Consider the following 15,345-nt stretch of genomic DNA (forward strand, 5'->3'; position numbering starts at 1 on the left):
ACTGGGAAAGAGGACCCAGTACGACACACTGGGAAGTTCGAGTATCAGATGGAGTTACTTGGCGTGGAGCATGATTATAGGTGCAGGGTATTCCCTAACACTTTCTCTGACTCAACCCAGGAATGGTATTGGAAATTCAAACCCGGATCCATCACTTCTTGGGATCAGTTCAGGATGGAATTTGGCAAGGTCTTTAGTGTCGGACGGATTCAACTAGTTTATGCCAATTAGCTAGCTGATATCAAGCAAGGGAAAGATGAATCCCTCAAAGACTACATCCAAAGATTCATGAGAGAGAAAAACCAAGCGTCCACAGTAGGAGATGAAGGGAAGTTCATTGCCATCTCGACATGAATAATTTATCGCAGTCCCTTGTGGGATAGCATACACAGAACCCCATCAACACCTTGCAGGATTTCCTGGACTGAGCTGACAAATACATGAAGCTAAATGACTCTATCATGAAGGAAGAAAAAGGCATAAACCATCAGACTACTTTCAAGGCAGATAAGAATGGCGCAAACCCTCAGGGCGACAGTGGGGGAAACGATAAGAAGAGGAATACCTCATGTGTCGAGCAGGGTGGAGAGAAGAAAGCTAAGTTAGCACCCGAGGACAAACAGCCTAAGCATCAGCCCTACCAACCCAGGTTCACTAATTATATCGTCTTGACTTCACCAAGGGCTGATATTTACTTGGCAACATATCAGAAGGTACCATACCAAAAGCCAACACCCTTGCGTTCAGAAGGAAAGAAGGACAAGAATAAGTTTTGTCGTTTCCATAATGATTATGGGCACGACACAAATGAGTGCAAAAAATTGAAGGATGAGATAGAGTTTCTTCTCCGATCAAGGAAACTCTTGAGGTACCGAGTCAAGACTGAAACCCCGAGCAGGAATCCAAAATTCTGAAGGCAGAGGAGTCCACCACTAGAGCCAGCAGCCGTAGACTTCACACTGGATACCATATGTGGTGGGCCCCACATAGTAGGTAATAGTAACAATGCTCGTGAGCGATATGCAAGGACCCTCAGACATGAGGTAGGGGAGTCTTCCTAGTGCATGGCAGTTGAGGAACGGTCCCCAAAAAATCCAAAGTATGAAAGTGAAACTCTCACTTTTACAGAGGATGACGCCAGGCACACCAGGCACGTGAGGTACCCCTCACTTTTCAAATCGCCAATGCCCGAGTGAAGAGATGCTTGGTGGATACGGGAAGCTCGGTAGATATCATCTACAAAACATCCCTCGAGAAGATGAAGCTCATGGTCAAGGACCTGACACCATGTTCCCAAGTGATATATGGGTTCACAGGAGAATGCCTAGCACCAGCAGGAACTATCAGACTACCGGTCAAGGTGGGGGATGCACCCAGGCACAGACTGTGATGACAGAGTTCCTGGTGGTAGATTTCTCATCGACTTACAATGTAGTGCTTGGGGGACCTCTCCCGATGGCATTACATGCAATAATATCTATCTGGCATCTATCTTTGAAGTTCCCCACAAGCGCGGGGCAAGGATGCGTACATGGTAACCAAAGGGAGGCACGGGAATGCTATAATGCGTCAGTAGTCAAGGCTAGGGGTGTTCGTGGTGCGGGTGGTGCAGTTTTTCTCTAATTTTTTAGACTGCACCGCATATGCGGTTTGAACAATATTTCAAATTGTAACCCGCACTGCATAGACCTCAAACCGCATAAACCACACCGCAAAAATGCGGTGCGGTGCGTTGTGAGCGGTTTATACCTATCACCAAATAATTTAACAATTAAATATTATAATTAAGAAAGATTCATAATAAATCTCATAACCATACAGTGTTTAATAAAATAGTTAAATGTACAACAAGCTAATAAACTTTAAGCAAAACAATAAAAATATAACAAACTAATAACAAATAAAAAATTTAATATAAAAGTAAATATTATTTTAATTAAGGAGGAATATCTTTATATTGAAGTAGAATATGTGTTAGCATCCTATGAAACATTATATATATATATATATATATTTTTCTAGATTTTGTGTATATTATATTATATTATATGAATATTTCTGCATTAACTTTAAATGTAGTAAAATTGAAAAAAAAAATATAAAAAAGTTAATATATATAATGATGCAGTGCGGTGTGGTTTGAACCGCATTTATAAAATTTAAAACCGCAAACCGCACCGCGCGGTTTGGCAAAAATACAAACCGCAATCGCACCGCAAAGGGTTCTAAACCGCAAATTGTGGTGCAGTGTGGTGCAGTTTAGGCGGTTTGTGCAGTGTGGGCGGTTTTATGAACACCCCTAGTCAAGGCAAAGAAAGGACCATGCGTAAACAACATGGTAGTAGCCTGCTGCGAAGAGAAGGAAGGAACCGATGAGGTTGTCAACATGGAAGTTGACGTTGAAAGAAACACTCTACTAGAGCCGAGGGCTTCTTTTAACAAAGATTTTTTATTATAGAAAGTTTCCCAAAGTGAGGGAAACGACATTGATCCTCGCTTTGGGGATGACGTCATGGGGGTAGGACTAGTCGAAGATCTGGATAAAGTCCTACTAGATGAGGAGGACCCGACTAGAGTAATTAAAGTCGGGAAGGACCTAAAGGTGGAAATTAAGGCACGGTTGGTAGAATTTTTGAAGAAAAACCAAGACGTCTTTGCCTGGTCACATAAGGTCATGGTTGGAATTTCTCCATCCGTGATAAGTCATGTCCTCAATGTAGACAAGAACTACCCACCAGTGGAACAAAAAAGGAGACTGCTTGACAAAGACCGATCTTAAGCCCTGAAGGAGGAGATCGAGCGGCTCAAGGAAAACAGTTTTATAAGGGAGGCCTACTACCCAAATTGGGTATCAAACCTCGTGCTGGTCCCAAAGCCAAATGGGAAGTGGAGAACATGTGTGGACTTCACAGATTTGAACAAGGCCTGCCCCCCTAAAGACTGCTTTCCACTACCCAGAATAGACCAATTGGTCGATGCAACTTCAGGACATGAAATACTCTCATTCATGGATGCGTATTCTGGGTATAATCAAATAAGCACCATCCTGATGAGGAACATACCATCTTCCAGGCAGCAAGGGATTGCATTGTTATAAGGTGATGCCATTCGGCTTGAAGAATGCAGGAGCCACCTACCAGCATTTAGTGAATGACATGTTTTGAGACTTGATCGGCACAAATATGGAGGTATATGTCAATGACATGTTGGTCAAGTCCAAAGAAGCTGGATGGCATGTTCGAGACTTGGAGGAATGCTTTGCAATACTTAGAAAGTATAACATGAAGTTAAACCCTTTCAAGTGCTCGTTTGGAGTTGGTTCTGGTAAGTTTCTCGAATACATAGTAAATTCACGTGGAATCGAGGCTAACCCCGAGAAGATCAAAGCATTGATCGACATGAAGTCACCTACCACAATCAAAGAAGTGCAAAGCTTAACAGGGAGAGTAGCTACCCTCAGCAGGTTCATATCAAAGTCTACGGACAAGTGTGTCCTTTTCTTTAACTTACTGAGGGGCAGCAAGAAGATCCAATGGACTGAGGAATGAGAGGAAGCTTTCCAAGCCTTGAGGAGCATCTCGCTTAACCTCCCATCCTAGGAAAGCCATTATATGGTGAAGTACTATTCATTTATTTGGCAATCGTCGAGCATGCAATCAGTGCTGCTTTGGAAAAAGAAGAGAACATGGTACAACACCCTGTGTACTATATCAGTAAAACGCTAGTAGGTGCGGAGTCTAGGTATCCCCCTCTTGAAAATCTAGCCTACTGTTTAGTAATCTCCTCTCGAAAGCTACGTCCATATTTCCAAGCTCACTCGATCTGAGTCCTGACCGATCAACCGTTGAGACAAGTTCTTCAGAAACTAGAGGCCTCAGGACGATTACTCAAGTTGGCCGTGGAGCTAGGACAGTTTGATATCACTTATATTTCGAGGACTGCGATAAAAGGGAAATCATTGGAAGACTTCATAGTTGAATGCACCAACCTTGAAGACCCTTCCTACTAATTGAAGAATGGAGATACCGAGAAGGAATGAGATACTCTTATGTTGAATGAGATACTCTTATGTTGATAGAGCATCCAATGAACACAATTCAGGCGCATGAATCATACTGATCACTCTGGAAAATCACCGAATCCATTGCGCTCTCAGATTTGGATTCAACGCTTCAAACAATGAGGCTGAGTACGAGGAATTATTAGCAGGATTACGCTTGTCTCAGAATGTGCATGCACAGTCCCTAGATATATTCAGTGATTCCCAGCTAGTGGTGTACCAGGTACTGGGGGAGTATCAAGCCAATAGACTTAGGATGGTGCAGTACCTGAACAAGGAGAAGGACTTGTTGACACAGTTCAAGAGATACTCGATTCCATACGTCCCGAGGGAGAAGAATGCCAATGCTGATGCCTTAGCCTAGCTTGCTAGTGCCAAAGATGCGGACACCCTGGATGTCATTCCCATTGGATCCTTGGCAGAAAGAAGCATAGCCGAGTAGGAGGCAAATTTATTATTTTCGAATTATCTGTATAACAACCATTGTGCTTCAATGAATGAATGAATTTAATTTCTTAAGTTTCACTTAATTCTTTAAATTTCTTTCAACGAGGGACTTTTCACTTTAGACCTGTCAACCCCATCAGATCATGTTCGATCTTGGTTCTTGAGGAGCCTATCAACCCATACAATCCAAACGAGAGACATGTCCTAGGACCTTGTCACCAAAATATGGATCATGTCCAATCTTGGTTCTTGAGGAGCCTATTGACCCATACGATCCAAACGAGAGACTGGTCCTAGGACCTTGTCACCAAATTATGGATCATGTTCAATCTTTGTTCTTGAGGAGCCTATCGACCCATACGATCCAAGCGAGAGATTGGTCCTAGGATCTTGTTGCCAAATTATGGATCATGTTCGATCTTGGTTCTTGAGGAGCCTATCGACCCATACGATCCAAACAAGAGACTGGTCCTAGGACCTGGTCGCCAAAATATGGTTCATGTTCGATCTTGGTTCTTGAGGAGCCTATCGACCCATACAATCCAAACGTGAGACTTGTCCGAGGACCTTGTCTCCAAATTATGGATCATGTTCGATCTTGATTCTTAAGGAACCTATCGACCCATACGATCCAAACAAGAGACTGGTTCGAGGACCTTTTTATCAACTTATTTGATCATGTTCGATCTTGGTTCTTGAGGAACTTATCATCCTATACGATCAACAAAAGAGACTGGTCTGAGGACCAATCATCATTATTTGATCATGTTCGATCCTATTTCTTGAGGAACCTATCGACCTATACGATCAACAAAAGAGACTGGTCTGAGGACCAGTCGCCATTATCAGATCATAATCGAATCTAGTCCTTGAGGGACCGATCGATAATTTGATCTAAGACTCGTGACAGGCTCGATTAGCCCATCTAGACCCAGTTGGTCCAACTTAGACACTTATGTCTATAATCATTATAACGAGTACACGAGAGATTACGTAGATCGTGATCGACACTTGCTACCCAATCTGCATCTATGTATAGGTGTCATTACTACTGAGTATGAAACCATCACCGGACTACCAATGAGGGATAAGCATTTGCTGCTTGCATCATTGGGTGAAAATGATAGTATTATGTGCCTAACACTCGAAGCAAGGCATGGTCAAGTAGCAAGTGGCCAAGGCTTTTAAAACCCATGATCACTTGGGGGGCATATAGTACATATCGATCGAGGTATACACAAGCAATGATGGCGTGACCTTAAGTACTAAGCAAGCTCAAGTTTTTCTAGGACATTTGTTCAACATATGTTCTAAAAGTGCAAAAAACAAAAACAAAAAAGGCATTGGTGAGGAGACCCCTAGCCATGTCCCTTATAGGGTGGTCGGCCTATCACCCATGCGTGGTCGACCTGACCTATTTTGTTCATGGTACTTGGTGAAGTATCATACAACTCACATTACCATGGTTGTTAGCATGAAAAACATAAAAGAGTAAGGTTAGTATGGCACGTGAAATACATGTGTTCAAAGTATACTGATACCTGAACCAATGAGGGTTGTGAGTTGATATACTTAGTAAGCATTGGAAATAAAAAGTTTCATTCAATACACTGAGTACTCATAACAAAAAAACATAAAGGCATGAAATGTCATATGTAAGGATTGTCATGTACAAGGTGCCCCACCAATGGCATGAAAGGAAAGATAGAGTAAAAGACCAAAAGAAGACTAACTAGGGTGAGGAGTATCATCTGAAAGACCACCTTGAGCCTCGGCAGCCTCACGAGCCAGACACTTCCTAAGGTCATTCGTTTGCGTCTTCTCGAGAAAGAAATCCAAGTTCAGATCTTTGTTGGACTTCCAGATCAAGTAGAAGCAAGAGAAAGCTGTCTCTGAATACTTCTCTCGAGCCTTGTCTCGGACAACCTTGACCTCATGCTCCTTCTCGACAAGAGCATCCTTCTGCAGTTGGTCCATGTTAGCAATCAACTTCTCTTTCTTAGCTTCAGACTGTTGGAGCTGATCGGCAAGTTTCCCCTCCATCTGGGTTATCCTGAGAGCCCTTGGTATGTTCTATCTAAGAAAAAGAGTGATGGGGAAACCGACTGGTATCCCGATGCCAATGGAATTGCAAGGAGTCTCGCTGACTGGGTAGACTTCGTTGAGAAGAATGACTTCGCTAGGATGTGCCTTAAGAGCCATGGAAAGTACTATGCTGTGAAGAGATCTGAGAAGAGTCAGGCGAAGAACCTTGGGTGATGTGCCGGGAAATAAGAGGATTATCTTCAGAAGCTTGTCGAGATGTCTGTTTTACTCTCGCCATTGAGCTACACCTTTCCAAGAATGCCTGTGGAGTATGCTCGCTTACAGACTTATCTGACAAATAGGAGCTGGACATCTGCAACGAAGGAAAAATAAAGAGTAGAGTTAGTACATCTACATGAAGCTCCCTACCACAGACCAGATAGGCCAGTAGCTGGGGTCAAGTCTATTACTAAGGAGCAAAAATGAAGAAATCAAGGGAAAAATCTATATAGGGGGTTGGCCCAGTGAGACTAAGCTCAGGCCGACCACCATAGGACTCCCCTAGACTTGGAAAAATCGATCGAAGTCTCAAAGTAGGGGCTGACCTAGTGGAACTAAGCCTAGGTTGACCACCCTAAGTCCCTGAGCTTACAAAACACAAAAGAAAAGACCTAGGTGGTCGGCCTAGGCCTAGGCTGACCACCCTAGGATATTGGAGACCCAATAACGTGCAAAAAAGAAGACTAGGTGGTCGCCCTAGGCTTAGGCCGACCACCCTAAGGATTGAAGAACGCTTTGACGCATCAAGGAGACAAAAAGGAGCCAAGGTGGTCAGCCTACCACCTTAGGCCGACCACCCTGAGGATTTAGGCTCCAGAAAATCTCAAAAAAGCCTAAGGTTCAAGTCTCCAATAAATTGTACAGTACAAGGAAGACCCCGAAGAGATCAATAAAGAAGGAGAAAATATGTTTTAGGGTCCTAGGTGGTCGACCAATGCTTGGGTCGACCACCCTAGACCCTAGATCCTAGATCCCTGGAAATCGCCGAGGGAGTGTGGTGGTCGGTCCATGATGGAAACCCAAGGGGTGGTCAGCCCATGAGGGAATTGACATCTCTGGAAATCGCATAAGTCAGGGAAATGCAAGGGAAGCCCTAGAGGTGCTCGACCTATGATGAAAACCCTAGACATGGTCGGCCCATGAGGGAATTTACATCCCTAGAAATCGCCTATGCTAGGGTTTGGAACCCTAGAAATCGCCAGGCTAATGAATCTCAAAGAGGTGGTCGGCCCAGGGCTTCACAAACCTGAAATCGCATGTGCTAGGGTTTGTAACCCTGGAAATCATCCAGGCTAAGGAATTTCACAGAGAAATCGTAACTTGATTCAAACAAGTCAGTTATTTTGGATCAAAATAAAACCAAACAAGAAGATTCAGACAGAATCCTCAGAGATTCAAAGTATTTCTTCTAAATCTAAGCACATTTAAATTAAATGGTGTAAGGATTAGGAGAAAGTACTTACCCAAATAAAGATCTGAGTTTGATGAAGAATTGAAGAAATCAAGCTTGGAGACTCCTGTGAGTGAGGCACACAGAGCAAGGGAGTGAGAAGTGAGGCCCTACTTATAACCTCTTAGGCTAACCAGATATTTTTAGGAATTCAAATTTCTTGAAAAATATATTATATTTTTAAGAATTAAAATTCCTTGAAAAATATTTTGTATTTTTAGGAATTAATATCCTTTGAAAATATATTATATTTTTAAGACGTCAAAACTCCTTAAAAAATATATTATGTTTTTAGGACTTCAAATTTCCTTGAAAAATATACTGGATTTCTAGGAAATTAATTTTCCTTGAAAACCCTAATTATTTTTAGGAATTACAATTATCCTTGAAAAATTCGTACTATCCCAAAGGACTTGGCTGTTAAAGTACTGTGACGATATGTTTCTCGGGCCAAGATCAAGTTTACCGTAATGTTGAACACATTACAATAAACTTGGGGGGCAAATGTTATCCCTAAAAAATCCAGGGATGACGTGGGGAATAAGAAAGTGACACGTGGCATCAAAAATCAAGGAAAAACGATGAAGTATTGAAAAAAGATCGATGAACACAAAAGATAGGTCCAAGAACTATGGGGAAGTCGACCAGGCCTAAACCCCTTAGGGGTGGTCGACCTGGCCCCAACCCCTAGGGGTGGTCGGCCTGACCCCAACCCCTAGGGGTGGTTGACCCAAGATGCCCAAAAACCCCTCGGGGTGGTCGGCCTGACCCCAACCCCTAGGTGTGGTCGACCCAAGATTCCCAAAAACCCCTCGGGGTGGTTGGCCCACCCTATCCTCCATAGGGTGGTCGGCCTGCACTCCCGAAAATGGGTAAAACTCACACTCATTCAGACTGAGATCAACAAGCCTAACACCCAGGAGATCAACAGGCCTAGCACCCAAGCTCTAAAGGGTCATCGAGCTTAGCACCTAAGTCTCATAGACTAATTGAGACTTAGCATTTTCCCAGAGGTTTCAATCGTGTATTTTCTACCACGATCCAGAGAAACAATGAGAAGACCCACAATTTCATAATCATGGGGAGGTGGACACGTATCCCCACTACCTAATAATCGTGTACCAAACCACGGTCCCAGTATTACTGATCATGTAACAGCCCCTGGGTACTATAAATAAAGGACCTAAGGCTTCGTTTCAAGGGATCGCTTTTTCTGGAATTTTTGAGACCTGAAGAATATTTGTGGAGAAATTCTAGGCAAATTAGAAATGAGTGAATGCTTTTGTTCCTCAGTGTAATTGTTGAGTGATTCAATACTAAAAGCTAAGTGGATTAGGTTATTATTATTCATCAGAACATCATTGAACCACTATAAAATTTCTAGTGTTTGTTTAAGATATTCGTACTTTGTCGTTTATTATATTTATTTCGTTCAAAAGGTGTCGTATACTATACATACGACCGTTGGCCAATTTCACAGGTCAACATTTTGGTGCTTTCATTTAGAGTACGAAATCAAGAGACACACTTTCATCAGTTTTATGATGCCTCCAAAATCCAGTAAGACAAAGAAGACGGCTCCCAGGGATTCCACCACTCAAGATCTCATCGATCTTGTTAACAAACCTCAGATGGAGGTTGGAGACCAACCTAATGCAGAAGATCCATAGGATGATCACTAGGAGGAGATGGTACAATTTCTGGCGAGGCAGGAGGCCTTTGCTGCAAGCCTAGCAGTAATAACCCTACTCATGCATGCATTCTATGAAAATAAGTGACTGCACTGTCAAATAGGGGCTCACTGCCCTAACTAAATGACTAATAAGTCATACCGGGGCCATGCCCTAGGATATGGGACTAATAAGTCACCCCGAGGCCCATTGCCCTATCCTCTGTATAACCAGCCATAGAGCTGGCCTAGCGTGCCTGACACTTAATTTCCATGACCATTTGGTCGAACAAGATTAGGCCTAACCATATCGGCCAGCGCTCAGCGCGCTATTGTCGTCCTTGACTTATAAGTCAAGACTTTCTCAATCAGATAATGCAAACAGGCATACATTTTATAACAACTATTTAGATGCAGAGCATTCAACATGATTAATCAAACATTCACAGGATTAATCATAATCATGCTCATTTACAGAGACCCAAGCCCTAATCGAATCTACGTTTAACAACTGGGCCAAGCACTAATCCCATACATCATGTATTGGGTGCAGTCTTATTACCTTTGCTCCAAATGCAAGCAATTAGGCAAGCAAGCACGACTCCCGAGAATAATGCTCTCATGAGCCCTAGCGATAACCTAGTCACGACCCATAAATAATGTTATCATTACCATTCAATTCCATAATTGAACCCCGAGACCAATCCCGTGCCCTCGAGTCCTCCAATTCCCCCACACGTGGTGGTGAAATCATCCCCCGAGCCCCTGACCTATGCCCTAAAATTTACAAAACTAAGGCCCCTGAAAATGGCCTAGCGCCGCGGTACCCAGCCAGGGCCCCCTACGCTGGAACATCCCAGCGCCACGACTCGGAAGAACAACGTCGCGGCACCCTTGCGCGAACCCAGAAAAACTTGGTTTTCTCACCATTCTCTCCAAGCTAAAACTCCCAAAATCTCACCCCAAACTTGCACCAAGGTCCCCAATGAGTCTAAAACTCTCAATAATGCATCATAAGCAATACAATATCCTCAAAAACCAAACCAAATCTCTAACCCAAATCAAAACCCAACCACTAGCTTAAAACTTTGCTAAAACTTAAACAACTGTAGGAATTTATCAAAAAACAGAGCATAACCTTACCTTAATGAAGAATCACGACCTTAAGCTTCCTCCTACTCAAATTTCTAGCTTCAATATTCAATTTCCAAGCCTTTTCCTCAAAATAATCAAACTCCTCCAAAGCTTCAAAAGGTAAAGAGAGAAACGAGAGAGGGAGTGTGTGAGTGTTTCTTTTGGTTTCCTACTGCTGAAAGGACTTAGTGACTTAAGACACTACTGGGAGAAAAAGACCAAATTACCCCTTCCTACACCCTTACTCATCCAATGTCCCCAAGGGCAAATCCGTCTTTTGCCATTTTTTCTCGCTAATCATAATTAGCGCCTCATAATTCCCGTAATCTCCAATATCCTCAAATAGTTAAATAATTTCCCAATACTCGATAAATTCCGGAAATGTATTAATTTACCAAAATACCCCCAGGCTTACCCTAAGCCGGGTAATTGACCCAGTCATGACTAAACCGCTAACTCGCTCCAAAGTATCATCTCGTGTCGAATAACCCAAACATATCCACATAATAATGTGGTCTCAACATATAACTCACACACATATATATATATAGATATATATATATTCAAATAGGCCCTCAATGGGCCAAAATTACAAAAATGCCCTTCTAATAAGAAACAGGCCCACATGCATGCTTAATATACCTAAACACACAAATACAATTATATTATAATATAACTCACATAATTAATATAGTCATGCATATTATCATGTAATAATGCAACTAAATCAATTATTGCCCTCCTAGCCCCCTAATCAAGGCACTAAGCCTTATTAGGGAAATTGAGACGTTACAACTATCCCCTCCTTACAGGAATATTGTCCTCGAAATTTTATTTCAAAAAGTCAGGATACTGATCCCGCATGTTGGACTCTAACTCCCAGGTTGCCTCCTCGACCTTGTTGTTCCTCCATAATACCTTAACCATAGGTATGGTTTTGTTTCTCAAGACGTTGTCCTTCCTGTCTAGTATATGGACTAGTTGTTTCTCATAGGAGAGACTGTCTGTAGCTCCAGATCCTCGTAACTCAACACATGAGTCACGTCTTAAACATACTTCCGAAGTGTCAAAATATGAAATACATTGTGTATGACCGACATTGCTGGAGGTAAGGCCAATCTATAGGCCACCTGACCGATCATCTCCAGGATCTCAAATGGTCCTACAAATCTAGGGCTCAACTTGCCCTTCTTCCCAAATCTCCTCTCCCCTTTCCATGGTGAGACTCTAAGGAAGACATAGCCTCCCACTTGGAACTCCACGTTCCTACGCTTCGGGTCAGCATAAATTTTCTGTCTACTCTAAGAAGCGTGCATCCAAGCTCTGATCTTCTTAATAGCCTCATTGGTCCTCTGAACTGCCTCAGGACCCAAGTATTTCCTTTCTCTTATCTCATCCCAATGAATGGGTGATCTACATTTCCTACCATACAACATCTCATAAGGAGCCACCCCAATGGTCGACTGATAGCTATTGTTGTAGGAAAACTTTATTAAAGGCAAATAATTACTTCAGGACCCTTCAAAGTCCAGTACACACGCTCGTAGCATGTCCTCTAATATCTGTATCATCCTCTCAGATTGTCCATCTGTTTGAGAATGATAGGCGATACTAAACTTCAATTGTGTACCCATAGCCTTCTGCAAACTTCCCAAAAACTTGGAAGTAAAGGTGGGGTCCCGATCCAACACGATCGACCTTGGAGCCCCATGAAGGCGTACTATCTTTCTCACATAGAGATCTGCGTACTAGTAAACTGTATATGTCATCCTCACTAGTAAGAAGTGAGCTGATTTGGTGTAACAATCCACGATAGGCCACACCGAATCATGTTGACCAACGTTCCTGGTAACCCAACCACAAAATCCATTGTGATATCCTTCCACTTCCACTTTGGGATATCTAGAGGCCATAATAGTCATGCTTGTCTCTGATGCTTAGCCTTGACCTGCTGACATGTCAAGCACTTACCCACATATTCAGTCACACCCCTCTTCATCCCAGGCCACCGATATAGCTATCTCAAATCCTGATACATCTTCATGGTGCCTGGATGCAAAGAGTAAAGGGTGGTATAAGACTTATCCATAATCTCCCATCTGATAACATCATCCATCAGAACTCATATCTGACCCTTGTATCTCAGGAAGCCCATATCTGACATTGTATAATCCCTAGCCACTCCAACTAGGATGTCTCCTTTGATCCTTGTCAGTTGTGGATCACTCAATCGTTATCCTTTATCCTCTCCAATAGTGTAGATTGTAGTGTGATGTTAGCCAACTATCCCACCAGCAACTCTATTCCAGCTATGGTCATATCCTCTGCTAACTCTTTGGATATTTGCCTAGCACTTTATAACTGCCCTGGACCCTTCTGGATTAAGGCATCTACCACCACGTTGGCTTTTCCTGGGTGATACAGGATTTCACAGTCATAATCCTTTACCAACTCCAGCCAATGCCTCTGTCTCAAGTTCATGTCTTTCTGTGTGAAGAAATACTTCAGGCTCTTATGGTCAGTGTATATCTCACACTTCTCCCCATAAAGGTAATGCCTCCATACCTTTAATGCAAAGATTACTGCCGCCAATTCCTTCAACTGACGTGATGCATAGGCAATCATCTTTCTTGTCTGCATAAGTACACAACCTAAAACCTGTCTCGAGGCATCACAATACACTAAAAGCTTCTCCTAATCTGTTGGAAGACTCAGAACAAGAGCTACAATTAATCACCGCTTCAACTCCTGGAAGTTGTTCCCACACCTATCTAACCACACAAAATTTTGATTCTTGCGTGTCAACTTCGTCAGTGGTGTAGCAATCTTTGAGAACCCTTCCATGAAATGTCTGTAATAACCTATCAATCCAAAAAAAATCTTGATCTCAGAGGCGTTCCTTGGCCTTGACCAATCTCTGACTGCCTCAACCTTAGCTGGGTCCACCTTGATCCCATCTCTACTAACAATGTGACCAAGGAAAGTTACCTGCGGTAACCAGAACACACATTTCTTGAACTTCACATACAGTCTGTGTTCCCTCAGCTTCTGTAGAAACAACCTGAGATGTTGCTCATGTTCTGCCTCTGATTGAGAATATACCAGAATATCGTCGATGAAGACAATCACAAACCGATCCAAATAATCTTTGATCACCTTGTTTATCAGATCCATAAGAGTTGCTGGGGCATTCGTCAAACCAAATGACATGACCAAAAACTCATAATGCCCGTATCTGGTACGAAAAGCAGTCTTTGGTATATTTCCCTCCTTGATTCTCAGCTAATGATAACCAGATCGAAGATCTATCTTTGAGAATATAGTCTTACCCTGCAACTGATGAAACATGTCATCTATCCTTGGCAGATGATACTTATTCTTGATGGTTAACTTGTTCAGTTCCCTGTAGTCAATACACATCCCCAGATAACCATCATTCTTTTTCACAAATAGGACTGGTGCACCCCATGGTGAAAAACTGGGTCTAATAAAACCCATGTCTAACAACTCCTGCAATTGTTCCTTTAGTTCTTTCAACTCAGTTGGGGCCATTCTGTACGGTGCCCTAGACACTGGCTCTGTCCCTGGCGCCAGTTTAATAAAAAATTCTATCTCTATGTGTGGCGGCAACCCTGGTAAGTCCTTTGGAAATACATCCAGAAACTCACAGACTAATCTAGTCTCTTCTAGTCCCACTGGTACGACCTGAGTTATATTTAACACACCGGCTAAGAATCCTATGCGATCTCTAGCCCTCAATGTTGATATCATAGGTACACAGGGTCTATGCACAACACCAACAAATACAAAGGGGTCCTCACCCTCAGGCTCGAAGGTCACCATCTTCTTATTGCAGCCTATGTTTGCCTTATACTTCACTAACCGGTCCATACCCAAAATCATGTCAAAGTCGGTCATAACCAACTCTATCAAGTCAACTGACAACTCTCTGCCATCCCCTATCACTGTCAATGATTTGACCTATCTCTTGGAAACTACTAACTCCCTAGTGAGCAATAAGGTTTTGAACCCCGCATCATATAATCACATGGCCTACACAGTCTATCAATAATCCAACTAGAATCAAAAGAGTGTGTAGCACTAGAATCAATCAAAACAATATAAGAGGTTCAAGCACTAGAAAGCTGACCTGTCACTACTGAGGGACTAGCCTTAGCCTGTGCCAGTGCGAACACTCGAGTTGTCCTCTTCCCTTGGTTCTTCCTTTCTTCTCTCGGGAGATCCTTCTTTAAGTGTCCCACTATCCCACACAAGAAGCAGGCCTTCGCCCGACACTTTCCCACATGGTGCCTCCTACATCTGGCGCACTTTGGAAATGTCCTTTAGCCCTCATTGCTACTCTGGCGGCCTATCTGAATACCATGTGGTCTCCTGTCAGGGCCTAAAGCTAAAAAGGCATACAGAGCCTTCTTTTTCTGATCACTGGGGCCTCTGCTTCTACCTGAACCCATGAATGGAGGTCCCATCCTCCTAGTGTCT

The sequence above is a fragment of the Humulus lupulus genome, chromosome 1 (assembly GCF_963169125.1).
Source record: "Humulus lupulus chromosome 1, drHumLupu1.1, whole genome shotgun sequence".
Classification (NCBI taxonomy): Eukaryota; Viridiplantae; Streptophyta; class Magnoliopsida; order Rosales; family Cannabaceae; genus Humulus; species Humulus lupulus.